This window comes from Hyperolius riggenbachi, chromosome 2 (assembly GCF_040937935.1).
Source record: "Hyperolius riggenbachi isolate aHypRig1 chromosome 2, aHypRig1.pri, whole genome shotgun sequence".
Lineage (NCBI taxonomy): Eukaryota > Metazoa > Chordata > Amphibia > Anura > Hyperoliidae > Hyperolius > Hyperolius riggenbachi.
In genome coordinates, this window is record NC_090647.1 from 446,692,026 (window position 1) to 446,713,305 (window position 21,280).

General features: G+C 43.0%; 1 protein-coding gene across 1 annotated transcript in view; it reads right to left on the minus strand.

Annotated features, from left to right (window-relative positions):
- Window positions 1-21,280, minus strand: part of LOC137546949 (carbohydrate-responsive element-binding protein-like) — a 168,476-nt gene that overhangs the window by 64,558 nt on the left and 82,638 nt on the right. The window lies entirely within an intron of this gene.

A 21,280-nucleotide genomic window follows, 5' to 3' on the forward strand; every position in this document is an offset into this window, starting at 1 on the left:
GATAAAGCCCAGCCTGCAAACAGACAACAGCCCAGTGGCAACACAAGCACAATTACTGTCACCCGCAGGATTGGGACTTGATCCCTCGGTCGACAGTTTGGAGCTCAGTGCTGTACAGACGTGTAGCAGTTCTGCTGTTATGGAGAGGAGGGAAGGCGGTGTGGTGCACAATGGAGTGGCTTGGAACAGGAGAAGTAAGTAGGAGAAGAATCTGCTCTGACGGCGCTTGTTCAAAATAGTGTATTACATGGGGTCTCTCGGCAATGCATCAGGGCTGCCATTCACATGTTAGAATTTCAGCAGAGGTGACCCTATCTGGCTGCCTCGGGAGGATGACAGTTGGCCAAAGCAGCCGTTCAGGACCTGTCTCGGCATTTTAGCGTGTATATGGGTTTACCTTGACTATGCATATATATAGATCTAGATATAGATCTTAAGCAATCACCAAAGCTCGACCAATGCTTGAGTCCATTGTTCCACTACTGCTGGAAGCCTATTCATCTGCATGTGCCATCTTCCTCCCCCTTACTACAGCAAACCTGAACTTGAAATTAAAAGTAAAAAGAAAGACACACAGGTCATAACTACCTCCCATGTAGTCTACTCATCAATCTCTTTCTCCTCTCCTGCATCCTGTTTGTCCACTGTGATAAATGGAATTCTCCGTCCTCCATTTTGAAAATGGCCATTACCCCATAATAGCTTTCTGGTCAGCACAAGGTTAAACTGTAATATCGTCCACTAGAGCCATAGGAAATCAGGGACATTACCTTACCACCAGTTGTCCTTTCAGTTATAACTGATAGCAACTGATATATTTCAGTTCTGACAAAATCTTGTCAGAAATGGAAGGAATAATTGTAAGACGAAAATGGTGAGCTTCTGAGAGGAACTGATGGTGAGGTAAGTATGCAATATTCATTTGCAGGTACATCTTGTGTTTATTTTAAATAATCAGTTCATGTTCACTTTAAAGCTGGTTTTACATTGACAACCGATAAAAACTGATACAGTTTCTGTGCATTTTCTATGTATTTGGGACCACAATGCACCCAAAATTGCTGCAGGCAGTTGGCTGTGAAGAAGCTTTCAGTTATAACTGTCACAAAAATCTTAAAATTTAAAATACATGTAAACATATAAAGATCAGATGTACTTTCTTCCAGAGTAAAATGAGCCACAGATTACCTTTCTCCTATGTTGCTGTCACTTACAGTAAGTAGTAGAAATCTGACAGACCAGACAAGTTTATGATTAGCCCATCTCTCCATGGGGGATTCTCAGGGTTTTCTTTATTTTCAAAAGCACGAAGGGAATGGCAGTTTCTCCATCCAACTGCTAATAAATTGTGCAGCGAACATGGAGGCTGGCCAGCATCTTTTTATAATTTTTTTCAAGGAGTGTCTTTATAAAGAATAAAAGGCCATGCTGAGAATCCCCTATGGAGAGGACTAGCCCAAAACCTGTTGGTAATGTCAGATTTCTACTACTTACTGTAAGTGACAGCAACATAGGAGAAAAGTAATTTATGGCTCATTTTACTCTGGAAAAAACATACTTCCTATACTTGTATTTTAAATGTTAAGATTTTTGCGATAGTGGTCCTTTAAAGAGACTCTGTAACAAAATTTTGAGCCTTATTTCTTCTATCCTATAAGTTCCTATACCTGTTCTAATGTGCTCTGGCATACTGCAGCCTTTTCTAGTTGCACTGTCTCTGTAATAAATCTTATCTTCTTTCCTCTGTTGGCTCTGTCGGGCTCAGGCTGGAATGTGTGGAATGTGCAGCACTGCTTGTGATAGGCATAAGCTTTACACACCCTCTCCAAGCTCTCCTCTCAGTCTATCACACTTTGGTTAGCAGCCATGTCTTTTGTTTGTAAACACTGCCTAAAACTGGCAATTACAAGCCAGGATTGCAGCAGGGAGTGGCAGAAACTTTAACTTACCTGTAAAATGCATTCACATGTGTTGCACACCAGTTGTTTGTTACATTATAGCTGATAGCAAATAAAGTGCAGGGCTGTTTTAAAGGGGTTCTGTGGGGGTTGTGGAAGAGAAAAACGGACACTTACCTTGGGCTTCTATCAGCCCCGTGCAGCGGTAATGTCCCACGACGTCCTGCTCCCATCCGCCATTCCCCGCAGCCGGCACCGGGCTATTATCCGTCTGACATACAGACGAATAATGCGCGTTGCCGTGCCTCCGCTCACGTCATCTGAGGCTTACTGCGCAGACGCAGTACAACGGAGCCTTGTACTGCGCTTGCGCAGTAAGCTTCCGATGACGCAGGCGGAAGCGAGCGGGTGCGCGGCCACTCTAGCGCAGCCGCAGTTGGATCCCATGCCGCTTAGACCGGGGCCGGCGGCGGAGAACGGCAGATGGGAGGAGGACCGCGTGGGACATTACCGCTGCACGGGGCTGATAGAAGCCCAAGGTAAGTGTCCGTTTTTCTCTTCCACAACCCCCACAGAACCCCTTTAAGCTTTTGGGGGCCGACGTAGTTTAAATCTACGTCCAGCAGGTGGTGCTGCCGCCCTGACTGGACATTGAATTAACTGGAGAGGGGAGATTAAGCTGTCATATGACAGCTGACATCTCCCCTTAGTGATCAACAGCCATCGCGTATGCTGCTGATCACGTGATCACTATGATTGCCTGCGGGGGTGGGGGGGAGGAATACGATCCACTCACCTTCCTGCCGTTCCCCCGACGATCGGCGCTCCCCTCCGCTCTGGCCGGCATCCCTGCTGTATTGACGCTAAGTGCCGGGTCCTGGCTTGATGACGTCATCAGGCCGCGACCCGGAACTTAGCGTCAGTACAGCCGGGAAGCCAGCGAGAGCGGAGGTGTCTACAGCTGCTCATCACTGGAGCCTGGGAGGTGAGTAAAGGCTGCCAGCAATATGGGGGACACCTGGCCACCCAGGGGAGACCATAACTACATGCCCACAGTAGGAATCCGGCTGCCTGACCCCCCCCCCCCCAAATGCCCCACCTGCATGTAAAATTCCTGGTCCTTAAGGGGGGTAGGCAGCCGGTCCCGAATGGGTTAAGCAGCACAAAGACCCTGGGGCAAAGGTAACATGGGGGCCCCTTACCCCTCCCCAGCAAAGTCAGCCTCCAGGCCTGTCCCGACGCACTGCTCCGTCCGTGCTCCATCTTCAGCCCCGCTTCCTGCCTCTTCTCCATGCATAAATAACCTGTGATGGGTCATGAAGAATAGGCAGGTCGAGTCAGGCAAAAAGGGCACTGGAAATTTGGGCGCAGCAATCACCGCCATAGGCTTAAATGTGAAGTATGGCTCTGAAGTGCTCAGTCAGTAATATAAGCGTTATCAAGAGACAGAGCCAAATTGCAATAAAAACAGTGTAATTTGGCCACCAGCTTTAGCTGGAAAATTACTCCTTACCACAGTATCAATGGGGGTCTGGAGGGGGGAGGGGCAATAGTAATCAAGTCCGCCGGGACTTTTGCAGGAGCAGGGTGAGCCGGTTTTTGGCTTTATCCTGCAGAGCATGAATGGAGTAGCGCACTGGGAGAGGTTAGTTATTACAATGCAGCCACACATCGTGCAGTGGCCCCAGGGACTCGGGAGCAGTCAGAGGGAGACTACCTGAGGTGTGCACATCATGCCTCTTCAGTGGAGTCCACTGCTTTACTTGACCAATTAGGCCTTGTTCACACTATAAATCACCAGCGTTATCGCAAGCGCTGAGTGATTTTGAAAGCGCTTTTCTAAGTGCTTTTGTGTAGCTTTTTTTTTTTTTCACTTCTTGACGTCAGTCAGAAAGTGAACTCTTTTCTCCAGAAAAGAATAAATACAATGTATTTATTCATAAAAGTGCTGGGAAATCGCTTTTCAAAGTGCTTTCAAGCGCTCAGCAATTTCCCTATCATTTCTATTGAATCACTAACGCTCTGAAAATGGTGCAGGAGCCGCGTTTGCAATTGGATAGAAAGCTCATTGCTTATGTGAGAACACTAACATAAGCCACACAATACACAAGCGCTGTTAAGGCGATTTTAAAAATCACCAGTGCTAAAAAAATTGCCCCTAATATGAACATGCACTTAGTTTTCTCATCAATCTTTCCCCGCTGTCAGACATGCTTCTCACACACAAGCAGAACTTTTAAGTATCATGAGAAGAATCCAACTCAGTCACACTAGAGAGTGACTGGAATTCATAGTACAGTACTAGCTTATTTGCCTTTAGAACTAAAACAAGAAAAAGAAAAGCAGGTAAATTCTAATGAGAATAAGTACTAAATACTCATTTATAATCATTTTTTATTATTATGCTACATGTCACTTTAGATGAACATTAAACAATCATTATGGTCTTGGATTAATGACACATCCAGGGGATTCCACACCAACGTGGAACAAAACCAAAAACTTCACAGTTTTTTCGGCGGGGGGGGGGGGGGGGGGCGTAGGGTCTACTGTTTACCTTGTCCAGAAGTGTTGCATCTTTGCAGCCCATTTGATGCCTGTTTTAAAATGTATTCAGTGATGTAAGTGATGTAAACTAGCACATGGCGAAGGTTTGAACAATTTTAGGAATAAGCATTGTGGTATGCAGGGTAGTGGCAAAGTTTCTTTTACTACCACAGAACGAAGAGTTGAGAAACTGAGTAATCACATGAACAAGAGGTTTTACAAGGTCAATGTTATAAGTATTATGTATGTGTTAGGAGTTCATCCGAAATACAGAGAGGTGGTAAGCTTGTGACTGTGCAGATTGTACACTCTGTTAACCCTTATGTGACTCCCACCAAAGTTTACATTACTTATTATAGTTTTTACTTTTTTTGTAACCTTTACTGACCTCTGCCAAATTATAGTGGTATGAAACTCAGTATTTCTTTTTTGCTCTAAACATTATATACAGCATCAAATCTACTACCACAAAAAAATTGTAGCAGAACAGCATGTAAAGAGTTAAACACAGCACTTTGCTCTTCAGTGGAAAGCTCCTTGCTTCAGTGGGCAGCTTCTGGCCGCACCGAAGAGGTGATAACATCTTTATTTACATTCCTTTGTCTGCTACATTCCTAGCTGTGCTGCAAATTAGCTCTCTCTGCTGTAGAAGCAGAGAGCTGAGGAGTGACCACTAGATTTTAATATATAAATACAGCAGCTATGCAATAACATGCAATGGCTAATTTCAGAGCAGATAAACTGTACTTTGGGAACTTGTAATATCTAAACAGACAATATTACTTTTGCGCAAAAGCAAATATGGTAACTGTATGGGTAATAAAAAGTAGGAAAACACATTTTTATTGAATGTTATGTCAAAATTTTATCTCACTTTAAGGTATAACAAAGAATACCGCCTCCCCAAGTATTTTGTAATAGCTGCCAATACTTGGTAATAGCAAATGTTTCTCTCTATTCAATTATTTTTTTCTACTAAATTTTAGGAGATAATTTTTCATCTTTTGTTTAAAATTACTTTTCAGCACTCTGCAATTGAAAATGTACCATGTATGCATTTTACTGACAATGTGTGACTTAGTAGTATCACCAAGGAAAAAAAGCAAATTGAATAAGGGCCCAGGACTTAATACACATAGCAGCTGGAGTGTACCCTGATTATGCACAACTTTGGCTGCCCTCTAGTCTCACTGCTATTTTGTGTTTGGTTTCTTCACTCCTTGTATGTATAGCAAGATAGGCAAAAAACAATAGTGGCGTAACTCACTGTACACCGCTGCGGTAGTAATATTGCTGTGCACTGTCTCCACAGGCCAATATTAACGCTAGTTAGTACATCAGGCCCAGAGAGTGATGAGACCAAAACTGAACTTTATGGTCACGACCACAGACACTTTAGTATGTTTGAAGAGGAGTTAGCAAGGTGTTGGCAGTATCAATATAATGACCTAAACTGCTGTACAGTAAAGCAACCAAAAGAGGTCACTGTAAAATGTAAAGTGCTGCAAAGATCTCTATGGTATTGTGATTTTCCTGCATTCACCGTGTGTTCCTCTCTGTTGTAAGTAAGCTGCACTTCCTGATGGTGGTGCATTATACTGTATATCTATGCATGTTTTTAATTAAAGAGTTCTAACTTGTTATCCTGAGTGCCTATCTGCATGTACAGACCACTCTGCTCCATCACAAGGCCTGTAGTGAAAAGTATATCATGCCTACAGTGAAGCATGGATATGGATCTATGATGTTTTTAGCTACAGCAGTATGGGGAATTTAGTCAGAGATAATGGCAAGATGAATGCAGCATGTTATCAGAGAATACTGGTAAACAATTTGCACTCATCAGTTCAGAAGCTGCGCATAGGACACATTTGGGCTTTCCAACATGAAAATGAGCCCAAACACAAGGCTAAATTGACCTATTATTGGCTATAGCAAAAAAAAAAAAAAGCAAAAGCTGTGGACTGGCCATTACAGTCTCCTAACTGCAATGTCATTGAGTCACTTCGGGGAGATCTCAGAGATGCAGTTCATGCAAGACCAGCCTAAGAATTTACAGAAACAGCAGTCTTTTTGCCAAGACGAATGGGCAGTTTATCATCTGAGAAATTTAAGGGCTGATTCAGACGGACACTTGGCAGGCATTTACCGCCAGCCAGCAGGTGAATGGGAGCGTTTGTATCTGGCTTCTACCGGCGTTTGCGTGAACACGGCGTCCTGATCCCGATTTTCCCCGTCGTTTCAGGTGACCCTGGACGCTACATGCGGCATCCAGGGTTGATTACCGCCACGTCTTCGTGTCTCCTGCAGGCCGAAAAACACTGATCGCTATAAGAAGCTGCCGAAACACCGAGACGCCACTGAACGGGATGCCACTGGAAGCCGGGCAGAAGTCTGTGTGAACCAGTTCTAAGTCATTACAAAAGACTACAAGCCATCACTGATGCCAAAGGGGGAATACACGTTATTAACATTTTTAAGCATGCAAACTTTAAAACAGGGACCATCTCAGTATTTTCTTCTTTGTTGTGTTTTCTTTATTAATTGTATTATTTTGAGATGTATCATAGTTTAATTTGAATTTTATTCAAAATTAAAGAGATGGGTTTTGCCTGTAAATGTCATACTATCATTATTTCAAGTAAACACAAAACTTAAATTCAATTACTGAAGGTTCAAAATTTTTATTAAGTGTATTTCATCACTATAAGGGTCCATTTCCACGATCGCGAATTTGCATGCGTTTTTCCGCATGCAAATTCGCATAGCAATACAAGTGAATGGGACTGTTTCCACTTGTCAGGATTCCTTTGTGTTTTTCTGTGCAGAAAAAATTCGCATGGCAGAGCCATCAGAATTCGCATATCGCATACTGCTATGCAAAATCGCATACAATGTATTTAATAGGAAATTCGCATGAGGTTTGGGTATGCGAATTCGCATATAAACAATGGAAAAGCCCACTAGCACTGCCATGGTTAAATTCGCCTACATCGTCATCCACGCGAATTTTCATGCGAATTCGCATGAAAATTCGCATAGACTCGCATGCCAATTTTTACTGCGGCGATTCGCACCGCACAAGTGGAAATGCAGCCTAAACCTAAAATGTACAATCAACAACATTTTTTGTATGGTCCTATATAAGCTTTAGTGAGTATGGCCCTATAGCCCTCTCATGGTGCCCATACATGGTACATTTTTTTTCATCCAATCTTACCATTTCTATGTAATATAAGGGAACTGCCTAAATTATGCTTTGAGTATATTCACTTAAGTGACCCTCATACTACATAGAAATGAGAAGATTGGATGAAAAAAATTGTACCATGTATGGGCACCATAAGCTCTTGTGAAAAGTCCAAGTGACTTTAAATCTATGAAATAAAATAAAAAGATACAAGCAAGAACCTGAATAACTGTAATTTTGTGACGTGACCCTCACCGCCTAGCAGTGTCACTTTTCCTGCTGCATTTTACTCTATTCTATAGCTGCAGATAATGAGTAAACCTGGACTTTTATGAAGTGATGCTGGATCTTGTTTATTATAGAGTAAGTCCATGAAGTGTCATTGGATTGAGCATTGAATAGGAATAACATCTTAAGATTTTTTTCCTGAAATGATCTTTTATGATCATGCTTATTTAAAGGGAACCTAAACTGAGAGGGATATGGAAGTTTCCGTTTAAACAATACTAGTTGCCTGGCACACCTGCTGATCTCTTTTGCTGCAGTAGTAGCTGAATCAGACCTGAAACAAGCGTGCAGCAATCCAGTCTGACTTCAGTCAGAACACCTGATTTGCATGCTTGTTCAGGGGCTGTGGCTGAAAGCATTAGAGACAAAGGATCAGCAGGAGAATCAGGCAACTGGTATTATTTTAAAAGGAAAAATCCATATCCTTCTCAGTTTAGGTTCCCTTTAACTCACTGCATGATAAAGTTTACAGCACAAAAATTCCTGTTTGAAAGGAACCTTTCTAAGCAGATTATAAGCAAGGGAAGACAGTATATAAAGATTCCTAGCAATAACTGATATAGATCCTTTTATATAATGTATCCTTGTGTTTTACTTTTCCTGGTGTTTTACTTTAAAGGACCACTGTTGCAAAAAATCATAAAATTTAGTATATATACTGTATATATATATATATATATATATATATATATATATATATATATATATATATATATATATATATATATATATATATATACAGGGAGTGCAGAATTATTAGGCAAATTAGTATTTTGACCACATCATCCTCTTTATGCATGTTGTCTTAATCCAAGCTGTATAGGTTCCAAAGCCTACTACCAATTAAGCATATTAGGTGATGTGCACCTCTGTAATGAGAAGGGGTGTGGTCTAATGACATCAACACCCTATATCAGGTGTGCATAATTATTAGGCAACTTCCTTTCCTTTGGCAAAATGGGTCAAAAGAAGGACTTGACAGGCTCATAAAAGTCAAAAATAGTGAGATATCTTGCAGAGGGATGCAGCACTCTTAAAATTGCTAAACTTCTGAAGCGTGATCATCGAACAATCAAGCATTTCATTTAAAAATAGTCAACAGGGTCGCAAGAAGCGTGTGGAAAAACCAAGGCACAAAATAACTGCCCATGAACTGAGAAAAGTCAAGCGTGCAGCTGCCAAGATGCCACTTGCCACCAGTTTGGCCATATTTCAGAGCTGCAACATCCCTGGAGTGCCCAAAAGCACAAGGTGTGCAATACTCAGAGACATGGCCAAGGTAAGAAAGGCTGAAAGACGACCACCACTGAACAAGACACACAAGCTGAAACGTCAAGACTGGGCCAAGAAATATCTCAAGACTGATTTTTCTAAGGTTTTATGGACTGATGAAATGAGAGTGAGTCTTGATGGACCAGATGGATGAGCCCGTGGCTGGATTGGTAAAGGGCAGAGAGCTCCAGTCCGACTCAGACGCCAGCAAGGTGAAGGTGGAGTACTGGTTTGGGCTGGTATCATCAAAGATGAGCTTGTGGGCCTTTTCGGGTTGAGGATGGAGTCAAGCTCAACTCCCAGTCCTACTGCCAGTTTCTGGAAGACACCTTCTTCAAGCTGTGGTACGGGAAGAAGTCTGCATCCTTCAAGAAAAACATGTACTCAATATAAGGAGGCGCCAAAAGAATAAAAAGATCAAATTAAAATGATAAAATTGTGGGTAGCAATGGTGGACTTGCTCACCTCACAAAAAACACAGCACCAAATTTGGTGTGATAAAAAACCATATAATTTATTATTACTCCTTATAGAAAAAACAACAATAAGTTTTGCAACGCGTTTCACGGATCCCAAGTCCGCTTCCTCAGGCAAAGAACATACACACAGGCAGGAGCAACAGCAATTCAGTTATAGCAAGCAGAGCACCTCTGCTTGGGATCCGTGAAACGCGTTGCAAAACTTATTGTTGTTTTTTCTATAAGGAGTAATAATAAATTATATGGTTTTTTATCACACCAAATTTGGTGCTGTGTTTTTTGTGAGGTGAGCAAGTCCACCATTGCTACCCACAATTTTATCATTTTAATTTGATCTTTTTATTCTTTTGGCGCCTCCTTATATTGAGTACACATTGATCCACCTGGTGGATGGGTGTTGACACCCCTCTTTTTTTCCTCTACGGAGAGCGACTTTTTTAACCTGAGCGAGGACAGGTCTAATCTCCTCGTCTGCGATTGAAGTGGTTGCCCCTATCGGCAACCCATACTTGTGAGTATAACTTATTTACCTACAATTGTGCCACCTTAAAAACGATAATACACTATTGGGGGCTCTCGATCTCCCCTTTTTTCTCTTCTTGTTTCAAGAAAAACATGATTTTCATGCAGGACAATGCTCCAACACACGCGTCCAAGTACTCCACAGCGTGGCTGGCAAGAAAGGGTATAAAAGAAGAAAAACTAATGACATGGCCTCCTTGTTCACCTGATCTGAACCCCATTGAGAACCTGTGGTCCATCATAAAATGTGAGATTTACAAGGAGGGAAAACAGTACACCTCTCTGAACAGTGTCTGGGAGGCTGTGGTTGCTGCTGCACGCAATGTTGATGGTGAACAGATCAAAACACTGACAGAACCCATGGATGGCAGGCTTTTGAGTGTCCTTGCAAAGAAAGGTGGCTATATTGGTCACTGATTTGTTTTTGTTTTGTTTTTGAATGTCAGAAATGTATATTTGTGAATGTTGAGATGTTATATTGGTTTCACTGGTAAAAATAAATAATTGAAATGGGTATATATTTGTTTTTTGTTAAGTTGCCTAATAATTATGCACAGTAATAGTCACCTGCACACACAGATATCTCCCTAAAATAGATTAAACTAAAAACAAACTAACAACTACTTTCAAAAATATTCAGCTTTGATATTAATAATTTTTTTGGGTTCATTGAGAACATGGTTGTTGTTCAATAATAAAATTATTCCTTAAAAATACAACTTGCCTAATAATTCTGCACTCCCTGTATATATATAAACATACACATATAAGAAGTATGCTTCTTTCAGAGTAAAATGAGCCATAAATTACTTTTCTCCTATGTTGCTGTCACTTACAGTAAGTAGTAGAAATCTGACATAACCGACAGATTTTAGGCTAGCCCATCTCCCCATGGGGGGTTCTCAGGGTTTTCTTTATTTTCAAAAGCACTTAGTGAATGGCAGTTCCTCGTCCAACTGCCAAAAAGTGTATAGTGAGCAGGGAGGCTGGCCAGCATCTCTGTATAAATCTTTATAAAGAATAAAGACCTTGCTGAGAATCCCCTATGGAGAGATGGACTAGCCCAAAACCTGTCGGCAATGTCAGTAATCAGATTTATACTACCTACTGTAAGTGACAACAACATAGGAGAAAATTAATCTATGGCTCATTTACCTCAAGAAGAAATGTACTTCTTATATGTATGAGTTTACATATATTCTAAATTTTAAGGCATTGGTCCTTTGAGAAGAGGAATTTTTGCTTTGGCTATGGTCACTGCAAATCTGATTCAGGATTTTTTTTCTTATTTCTCCCCGATCCCTTATTAAGGTGGCCACACACCATACAATTTTTTAAAATATTTTTTCAATTCAAGAATTGCAATCAATTCTTCTCACTGATTGTAGCATTTCAAAAATCTACCCAATAACCACATCTAATCTAACCACATATATGTTAATTTTTTCCGAATTATGAAAAAAAAGATTGAAAACTGTGAATAAATTGCTAGGGTCTGTACATCAAGAAATTGACAATCTAACCTAAACCCTTTCATTTTCATAAAAAATGATCTGAAAAACGTTTGATTTTCCCATTTATTTAATGAAAATGATCGAATAGAGTGAAAATCGAAAAATAATCTTTTTTTTTTGATCGAGAAAAAATGAATATGAATAAATATTTTTTCAATAAAAATCTGATCAAACATTTTGGAAAAATCTGGGTGATTGTGAAATTGCATAGTGTGTGGTAGGTTGTATAAATAAATACTATTAGATAAACTAACTTTATTTCCATATTCGATTGTTTGAACGTTCGTGTATGGTACCTAGAAAATAATTTTAAAAACTATTCGACCAAACGGAATAATCGATCGAAATTTCTCTGATTGAAAAAAAAAAAGAAAAAATTGTACCATGTATGGACACTACTAGCCTGGCTGTGAATTCTTCCCCTCACGGCACAGCAAGAATGATACATTATGATACTTTGTAACAAACTATAGATTTGGACTGGGCTGCCACATGAACAAGTCCTCGAAATTCCAACAAAAGAATCCAGCGACTGTGACTCCACAACTATTTACACAAACTAAATTTATCAGGCTGATCTCTGAATAAGTACAACAAAGCCGTACACACATCTTTATACTCATTACAGACAAGCTGGAAGAAAGCACTCAAACAATAGCAGCGTACACAAACTACAAATTGAGGGTTTAGTATAAAACCTGATTATTACTAAAACATGCCCAGAATGGTTAAATACAAATAAAATGCAGACTACACATTATTTTATACATTGCTGCAATATTTAATTTAATAAATCATTTTAATCAGAGTAAACAGTGCAAATCATGTATAAATCCCATAATTCCAACATGATTTCTCCCGTGAGATTTTTTCTCTCCACTTTTAGGAATCCTACCTGTGGCCACAGCAGCGAGATCTAGGGGCCAGTTGTGCAGCCCTGCCATCTGTCAGTGAGGCAAACCGTTCCCCTTAATTCTCTATGTGTGTGTGGTGCTCTCTTTATCTTCCTCCTTCTTCTACACTCTCTGGTCTAATGTCAGTGTCACACATTCACCCATCTCATCCAGTCCCTCTAACTGCAGGTGGTTCCTCATTTCTGCAAACGTTCAATCTGCCAGTGCCTGGACAAATCACTGCCTATCTCTATACCTGGAGACTGCAATGCTACATTATGAGACTGTTCCAAAATACTCTCAGCACAAATCACCACTGGAGACTATTTATAAAGAGAGGAAAAGGAGTGAGATAATGGATATACGTGAAATAGGGAAAAAGGCAAAAAGGAGGAGCCGCAATAGGTTCCCATGCTAAAAGCCGCGATTCGGCAATGGGAGGAGATTTGGGCACAGGGAGGCATCCGATAAAATAGCGAATAGCGTGCGCCAAGTCTTCCCACTATGTACTATAATTTGTATAGCAGGCGCGGGTTCTACTAGCAATCTCCTGCGACCTTTTTTCCAGGAGCCGTTTTACATGTACGTGTACGTATGGGCCCTTTTCCATTGAATGCAATCCAATTTCCATTGCTGCATTTCAATTTTCATGTAAACACAAATTTATCCTTGCGTGATTCTGAATGCAACTGCACTGAATGTTAAATATACAAACATATAATAGCCTGCTGAAAATGTATGAACAATCAGAATCGCATGTGTTTGCATATTGCGATTCGCAGGGGAAAATGGCCCTAAATCCTAAGATCTGCTTGACCAGAGGCGTAGCTAGGGTTTTTGAGCCCCCGGGGACAAACACAGCTTTTGCGCCACCTCTGGACAACCACATTCTGATGTGTGGCTAGGCCTAGTAGCCACACATCAGAATGTGGTTGCGATCATGATTGGAGTCAAATGTCCAAATGCTGTTTAGATAGCCAGATGTGCCCCCTTCCCGCCTACAGATAGCCATATGTGCCCGCTTCCTGCCTATAGATAGCCATATGTGCCCGTTTCCTGCCTATAGATAGCCATATGTGCCCGTTTCCTGCCTATAGATAGCCATATGTGCCCCCTTCCCGCCTATAGATAGACATATGTGCCCCCTTCCTGCCTATAGATAGCCATATGTGCCCCCTTCCCGCCTATAGATAGCCATATGTGCCCGCTTCCCGCCTATAGATAGCCATATGTGCCCCCTTCCCGCCTATAAATAGACATATGTGCCCCCTTCCTGCCTATAGATAGCCATATGTGCCCCCTTCCCGCCTATAGATAGCCATATGTGCCCCCTTCCCGCCTATAGATAGCCATATGTGCCCCCTTCCCGCCTATAGATAGCCATATGTGCCCCCTTCCTGCCTATAGATAGCCATATGTGGCCGCTTCCCGCCTATAGATAGCCATATGTGCCCCCTTCCCGCCTATAGATAGCCATATGTGCCCCCTTCCCGCCTATAGATAGCCATATGTGCCCCCTTCATGCCTATAGATAGCCATATGTGCCCGTTTCCCGCCTATAGCCATATGTGCCCCCTTCCCGCCTATAGATAGCCATATGTGCCTCCTTCCCGCCTATAGATAGCCATATGTGCCCGCTTCCTGCCTATGGATAGCCATATGTGCCCCCTTCCCGCCTATAGATAGCCATATGTGCCCCCTTCCTGCCTATAGATAGCCATATGTGCCCCCTTCTTGCCTATAGATAGCCATATGTGCCCCCTTCCCGCCTATAGATAGCCATATGTGCCTCCTTCCCGCCTATAGATAGCCATATGTGCCCCCTTCCCGCCTATAGATAGCCATATGTGCCTCCTTCCCGCCTATAGATAGCCATATGTGCCCCCTTCTTGCCTATAGATAGCCATATGTGCCCCCTTCCCGCCTATAGATAGCCATATGTGCCCCCTTCCCGCCTATAGATAGCCATATGTGCCCCCTTCCCGCCTATAGATAGCCATATGTGCCCCCTTCCCGCCTATAGATAGCCATATGTGCCCCCTTCCCACTTATAGATAGCCATATGTGCCCGCTTCCTGCCTATAGATAGCCATATGTGCCCCCTTCCCACCTATAGATAGCCATATGTGCCCCCTTTCCGCCTATAGATAGCCATATGTGCCCCCTTCCCACCTATAGATAGCCATATGTGCCCCCTTCCCGCCTATAGATAGCCATATGTGCCCGCTTCCTGCCTATAGATAGCCATATGTGCCCCCTTCCCACCTATAGATAGCCATATGTGCCCCCTTTCCGCCTATAAATAGCCATATGTGCCCCCTTCCCACCTATAGATAGCCATATGTGCCCCCTTTCCGCCTATAGATAACCATATGTGGCCCTTTCCCGCCTATAGATAGCAATATGTGCCCTCCTTCCTTCCATTTGGATAGCAAATTTTGCCCTCTTTCCCCGTTCAGATAGAAAAATGTGCCCCCGGTTTAGATGTGTCCCGCCTTTTCTGCTACTGTTATCACTTCTTCACTCTTCTGCAGAGAGAGGGAGAGAAGCAGGCGCATGTCGGGGAGCTAGCGAGCCGTCTCCCACACATATGGGGGTGCAGCGGCCATTGTGAGCACCTTCACAGTACTGCGCCCGGAGAAATAGGTCTCCCCCCCCCCCATAGCTACGCCTCAGTGTGTGACACAGGTTTTGATAAACATTCTAGTAATAAATATTCCATACAATGGCTCAGGTTCGAACGCTTCCCTGATATATTAAAAACCTAAGAATACATTTTTCCTTAGCTGTCAAGGTGTCTATAGATCTTTAAAACACCCACAGCATAATCTCCAAAGCAAAGCAAAGCATATCTCCCTTACAGAGATCCTATGTCTTAATGTTGAGGACAAGTGTCTTTTCCTTACCTACAAATGCCCCACAAATGAGGTGGAGAAATCGAATGGGGAGGGGGGACATATAAGGTTATTTAGGCGACTCCTAAATAAGGAGGTGACCAAATGGCCACCCAGACACAACTGAATAGGTAGAAGGAGTTATTTTATGACCACTGCCTATTTATGCTAAAGGTTGAACCTTTTCTGGAAACCAGTGATTGAAATCTATGCCCTGTTTGTCTGCTGTTATTGCTGCCAGGGTGTAGATTTCACTCACCATTGCCACCCGGGCCCCTCGCATTTGCCAATCCCACAGCTGTCTGCGTCGCTGTACCCGCTCCCTCTGCTGCCACAGCAGAGCTTCTGTATATCGGGCAGAAGCAATGCTCATTGGTTTCTGACCCCCTGATTGCTTTGAGCCAATCACAACAATCACACTCTTAAAAGGGCACAGACGGCTTTGGTCTTAATGTGGTTAAAGGAAAGCTATCATGAAAAATTGTAAATTAAAATACAAGCAAACACCTACATATTCTTTACAAGAGCATTCCCTGGAAAGGATCTCTACAAAGATGCCTTCCAGCCTGCCTGCCTACACATTATTCTCGTAGCTGGACTGAGCAACTACTGTTCAGTAAGTGCTTTTGAAAATAAAGAAAAGCCTGAGAATCCGCTATGAGGAGATGGACTAGCCCATAAATATAAGCCTGAGAATCCCCTATGAGGAGATGGGCTAGCCCGAAACCTGTTGAATTTTTACTACTAACTGTAAGTGACAGCACCATAGTAAAAAGTAATTCACAATGCATTTTACTATGGGAAAAAATGTACACCTAATGTGTATATAGTTTAAATTGTATTATTTTTCTAGATAGTGAAAAAAATGGAATAAAAAACAAATACCTACTGTTAAAAGTGAGATGAAATTCAAAATAAAAATCATATTAAAATGAAAAAAGTCAATGGGAACTGAAGGGAAAAAAATCAGCCAGATCCTTACATAAGGAGAGGGAAGGCTCTAGGTCCTATAGAGCCTTCCCACTCCTCTCACGGTCCCCACGTTCCAGCGCTGGCTCTCTTGGTAGCAGTATTCAACCAAATTGGTAAAATACAGCTTTTCTGTTGCCAAAGGAGACGTCAGAAGTCTTTGGGAGCCCAAGTGCTCCCGAAGACAGGCCGTTCCATACTGCGCACGCAAGGGGTCTAACACCTGGACAGTGGCATGCCAGAGGGGAATCCATGCCAAAAGTCCCACCAAACATTAGGGAGTTGACACAAAGTCGGGTTTTAATACCTGAAGGGCAGAAATCTCATTATGCACAGCTCTGGGTGTCAGTGGGATGTGGAGTGTCTCACACAGAGAGATGCAATAGTACTATAAGAATACAGTGAAATAATAATGAACTGGAGTGGTTCTGTGCCTGCAACTTAATGAGGCAACAGCAGTAGTGTGCACACAGCTCTGTGTGTCAATGGGCTGTGGAGTGTCACACAAAAAACTGGAGACCAGTGTGCTAGCCATCAAAAGGGCGGTTTGGGGTGCTTTCACAGCAAGTGAGGAACAAGAACACAGGCATAGCTAATGCTTTCCTTACCTATCTGCAGCAAGTCTGACCCTGCTATCACTAACAGTCAGCAGCCAGCAGAGAATGAATCCAAGATGGCCACCGCTACTGCTTTTTGATAGGGGGGTGGGGGATCCAGGAGGGGGTGCTAGCTGATTGGCTGCCATGTGTCTGCTGAATGAGGTAAGGGGTCAAAGTTAAGCTTAATGATAATGTGTAGGGGGCGAATCGAACATGCCAAATGTTCACTGCTCGCCGCAAATCTGAATAGCCAATGTTCGCAAAATACTGCTCGCCCGCAAACTGTTCGGGTCATCTCTAGTCACTGAGGGGCTTTGACGGGCATGAAGGGCATGCGAGTGGTGTGCAGGGGGGTGGCGCTATGCATATGCTGTTGGCCCTCTATGCCACTGGGTCATATGGATCTAGTTTTTGGCAATGTGGTGCAACACTTTCCCTAAGTGTAAAACCAGTTTCAAGATTATTTATCTAGGATTGCGCATGTGTTACAAAACTTTTTTTATGACAACCCTTGTCCCCGTGGATATAAATGCACCAGTCTGCTGTTGCACAGCAAGGTGTCTGCATAGCCGGCCTTTGATATGAGCGACCGGAGCGGTCGCTCAGGGCGCCAGCTTCCAAGGGGGCGCCTACAGCTGGTTGCCTATACTGAGGGCACCTATAGCTGGCTACCGTTACTGAGGGCTCCAACACCTGGTTACCTTTACTGGAGGTACCTACGCCTGGCTACCTATGGGGGGATGAAGACCTTCAACTGACTTCCTATACTGGGGGCACCTATGCTTGGCAACCTATATTGAGGGCACCTACACATGAGATACTATACTGGGGGCACCTATACCTGGCTACCTACCTATACTGAGTCTGAGGACGTTTTAGGGTCGGGGGGGGGGGGGGAACTGCGGTTGTCACACGTGGTGCAAATTGTCAGTGCTGTGCCATCATTCTAAATGGGGAAGGCAGCTAACTGTCCCACTGATTGTTTTTATTAATATTCCAGAAAGGTTCTAGCCTTCATTTTTAAGTGTATTCAGGATAATGCACTCTTTCCATCCATTCGTGGTTATTAATAGTATTTTTTCTATTATACATACGTGAAGTGTCACAGAGATCTGAGCATTTGGCATGATGTGTCACAACGTCAAAAAGGTTGGGAACCACTGTTCTAGGAGACATCTCAGGAGAAAAGGGGAATTGCATATGGGCCTGTGTGTGTGTATACATGCGTGCGTGTGTGTATATGCACGTGAGAAGAGGATGAAGGGGGGGGCACAAAAATCAGGTTTCGCTCAGGGCGCTGTGAAACCTAAGGCTGGCCCTGGGTGTCTGTACAGCACTCAACCTCACTGTTATCTGGGGGATTGAGTCCCGATTCCTTTGAGCGACAAGTATTACAGTGGGATGCGAAAGTTTGGGCAACCTTGTTAATCGTCATGATATTCTTGTGTGAATCATTGGTTGTTATGATAAAAAATGTCAGTTAAATATATCATATAGGAGACACACACAGTGATACTTGAGAAGTGAAATGAAGTTTATTGGATTTACAGAAAGTGCGCAATAATTGTTTAAATAATATTAGTCAGGTGCATAAATTTTGGCACCACAAAAAAAGAAACAAAAGAGAATTAGAAAGAATTCACTCCTCATGGCTGCCTCCACCCTTTTAGAAAAAAAAAATCCACATTTTCTTAATCATTAATTCCCCATTTCTGGTTTCCAACTTTAAGTTAACTTTAGGTTTCTATACAATCACACAGCTCTACAAACGGAATAGTTCCCAAAATGCTGCAATATGCCAGTTTCAAGCAGTCCATTGTAAACTCTGAGATTCTTGCATCAGCCTGCCTAGTACTTTTCCTTTGAAACAGAGAAGGTCAATCAGAAGATGGGAGGGCGGGGCTGCAGAGGGTGTCTGGAAGGGCGGGTAGAGTCATTTTTTATTTCCTCTCCTCAAAAGCTTCCACATAGCAAACCCACAGGCTCATCACATCCTTTTTCTCTGACTCTAGTGTGGTTACTCAAAGGTTTGCATGATCCATAGATGAAAAAAATGCTACTAAAGTCTACTATTTCTAGTGTGGTCAATGTAAGGTCACTGTAGGAAAATAATGGATCCCATTGTACAACCTTTTGAATAGCTGCAAGTATGGTGGATGGCACCATGCCACTCGGTCACTGGCACTAAGGCACAGTCCTCAGCCTACAAACGAGGATGATAATGGGCATCGCTACTCTCCCACAGTCCATGTTTATTGACACTACAGGGGAGGTGATCGCACAGGAGCCAGAAAACAAAGTACTACAGGAAGTACAACCAAGATGTTTGTAACAGTCCCCACGCAGCTCCACCTGGAAGTGACTATGATGAAGCACCCCCCCCCCTCCCTCACACCACCTATAATGGTTACAATTGCTGCAATAACAGGACGTTTGTCATTAAATGAACTGTCCAGAGAGGGATTCGGCAGCGTTGGCGCTTCCATAGAGGCAAACTGGGCAATTTGTCTCAGGACCCCCAAGCTCTGCCAGGCCTTCCCAGGTCTCCCCTAAACTTTATTTTGGTCTCCTTCAGAGTTTATGGCAGTGTTGCGACTCATCTGTCCCTGCTGGCATGCTCCTCTGTTAGTACATGTGTTCCTGTCTTCATGCCGCTGGCTGCATCTTCTTAGTGACCCAATGGCATGTTATTACGTATTAATATAGTATTTTATTATGATATATATAATATTGTCACACTGCAGCTGTTGGCTAACAGTTCTATGTAGTGCAATTGCTCTGGACCTCCTACAAAGCCCAGCTGTATAGTCATTCCCCCAGATCCCATCCAAAACCTATGTGAATGATCCCAATGCTCTACTTATGTTACTTCCTTCCACTGATGACTCCTGCTCCTGAAGGACATCAACTGAAGATGCCAATCCTCTATTCAAACCTCTTCCAGTATGGACGATGGCACCGTAGGAGGGTCTACAGGTCTTTGCAGGGGGGCCTCGCTTAAAGAGACTCTGAAGTTTTTTGTTTTCCCTTCTTTTGTTTGACATTCCTCTTCAGCTTTAATGCTAGAGTGAAATCGCTGCTTCCCCTCGCAGAGCTTCACTTCCTCAATAAGGCAAAGCTTTCAGCTGTAGCTCTGCCTCCTCTGCAGTCAATCTCTGCGGATCGCCGCCTCTCTCCGCCCCTCCCAGTCTTCTTTCATTGAGAGGGGCGGGGAGGAGGCAGAGATCTGAAAAGATTGATTGTGGAGAGGCAGAGCTACAGCTCGCTCAAAGCTCAGCCTCTCCAGGAAGAGAAGCCCAGCGTGTCAGGGCAGCATGATCTGCGACCTGCAAATTTGTAGAACTTTGCAGGTCGTTTTCTAAGTAATAAATCCCTCCTCTGCCGCAGGGATGCGGCGATTTCACTCTGGCATTAAAGCTGAAGAGGAATGTTAAACAAAAGAAGGGAAAAAAAAAGAGACTTCAGAGTCTCTTTAATGTAGTTACGCACCTGCCTGCCACTGCATCTTTTATGATTTTTAAATGAATAAGGCCTCTTTCACATGGGAAGCTAAAGGCGGTGAATTCCCTGCCAGTCAGCTGCTCCCACACACTGCTTGCTAGAATTGAGCACGAGCAGTTGAGAGGCAGCTGCTACACTGAGTCCAGCGTGCCTGACAAGCGTGCAATTCAGCCGACTGTATGAAGCAGACCTTATGATGGAGGCAGGATAGGCACGTTATTTACAGCTGATGGAAAGTTCACAGACACAATTAGTTCATGGCTCAGCACAGCTCCAGTACATAATTGTACATGCGTCCCCTTTATATGTTTCCTTTCACCCAAAGCTTTACGAATATAAAAAAGAAAGAGAAAAAAAACTTTAAAGTGTACCTGAACTCTTGCACAGGACAGGAGGAAAACATAGAGAAATGCACCCTGTATGTATTTAGAGAGTTTAGCAGGTCTGATTCCCCCTCATCTAATAACTAATCACAGTGTAATTTGATCTCTCAGCTGTGTCAGCTGACTGCCTTAGCAAAGCAGCTAATTTGTAAACACAGGATGTTAACCTCATGTCTGCTTCCATGAAAGCAGTAAGTACATACACTGCAGATTTATTGCAGGATTTGTATCAGCTGTAACAAGGAAATATTTCTCTTTAAAGGTTATTATGCTGTTGCTTATCTTTTAGAGCAGAGAGGAAGTTTTGAGTTCAGGTCCACTTAAATCCCAT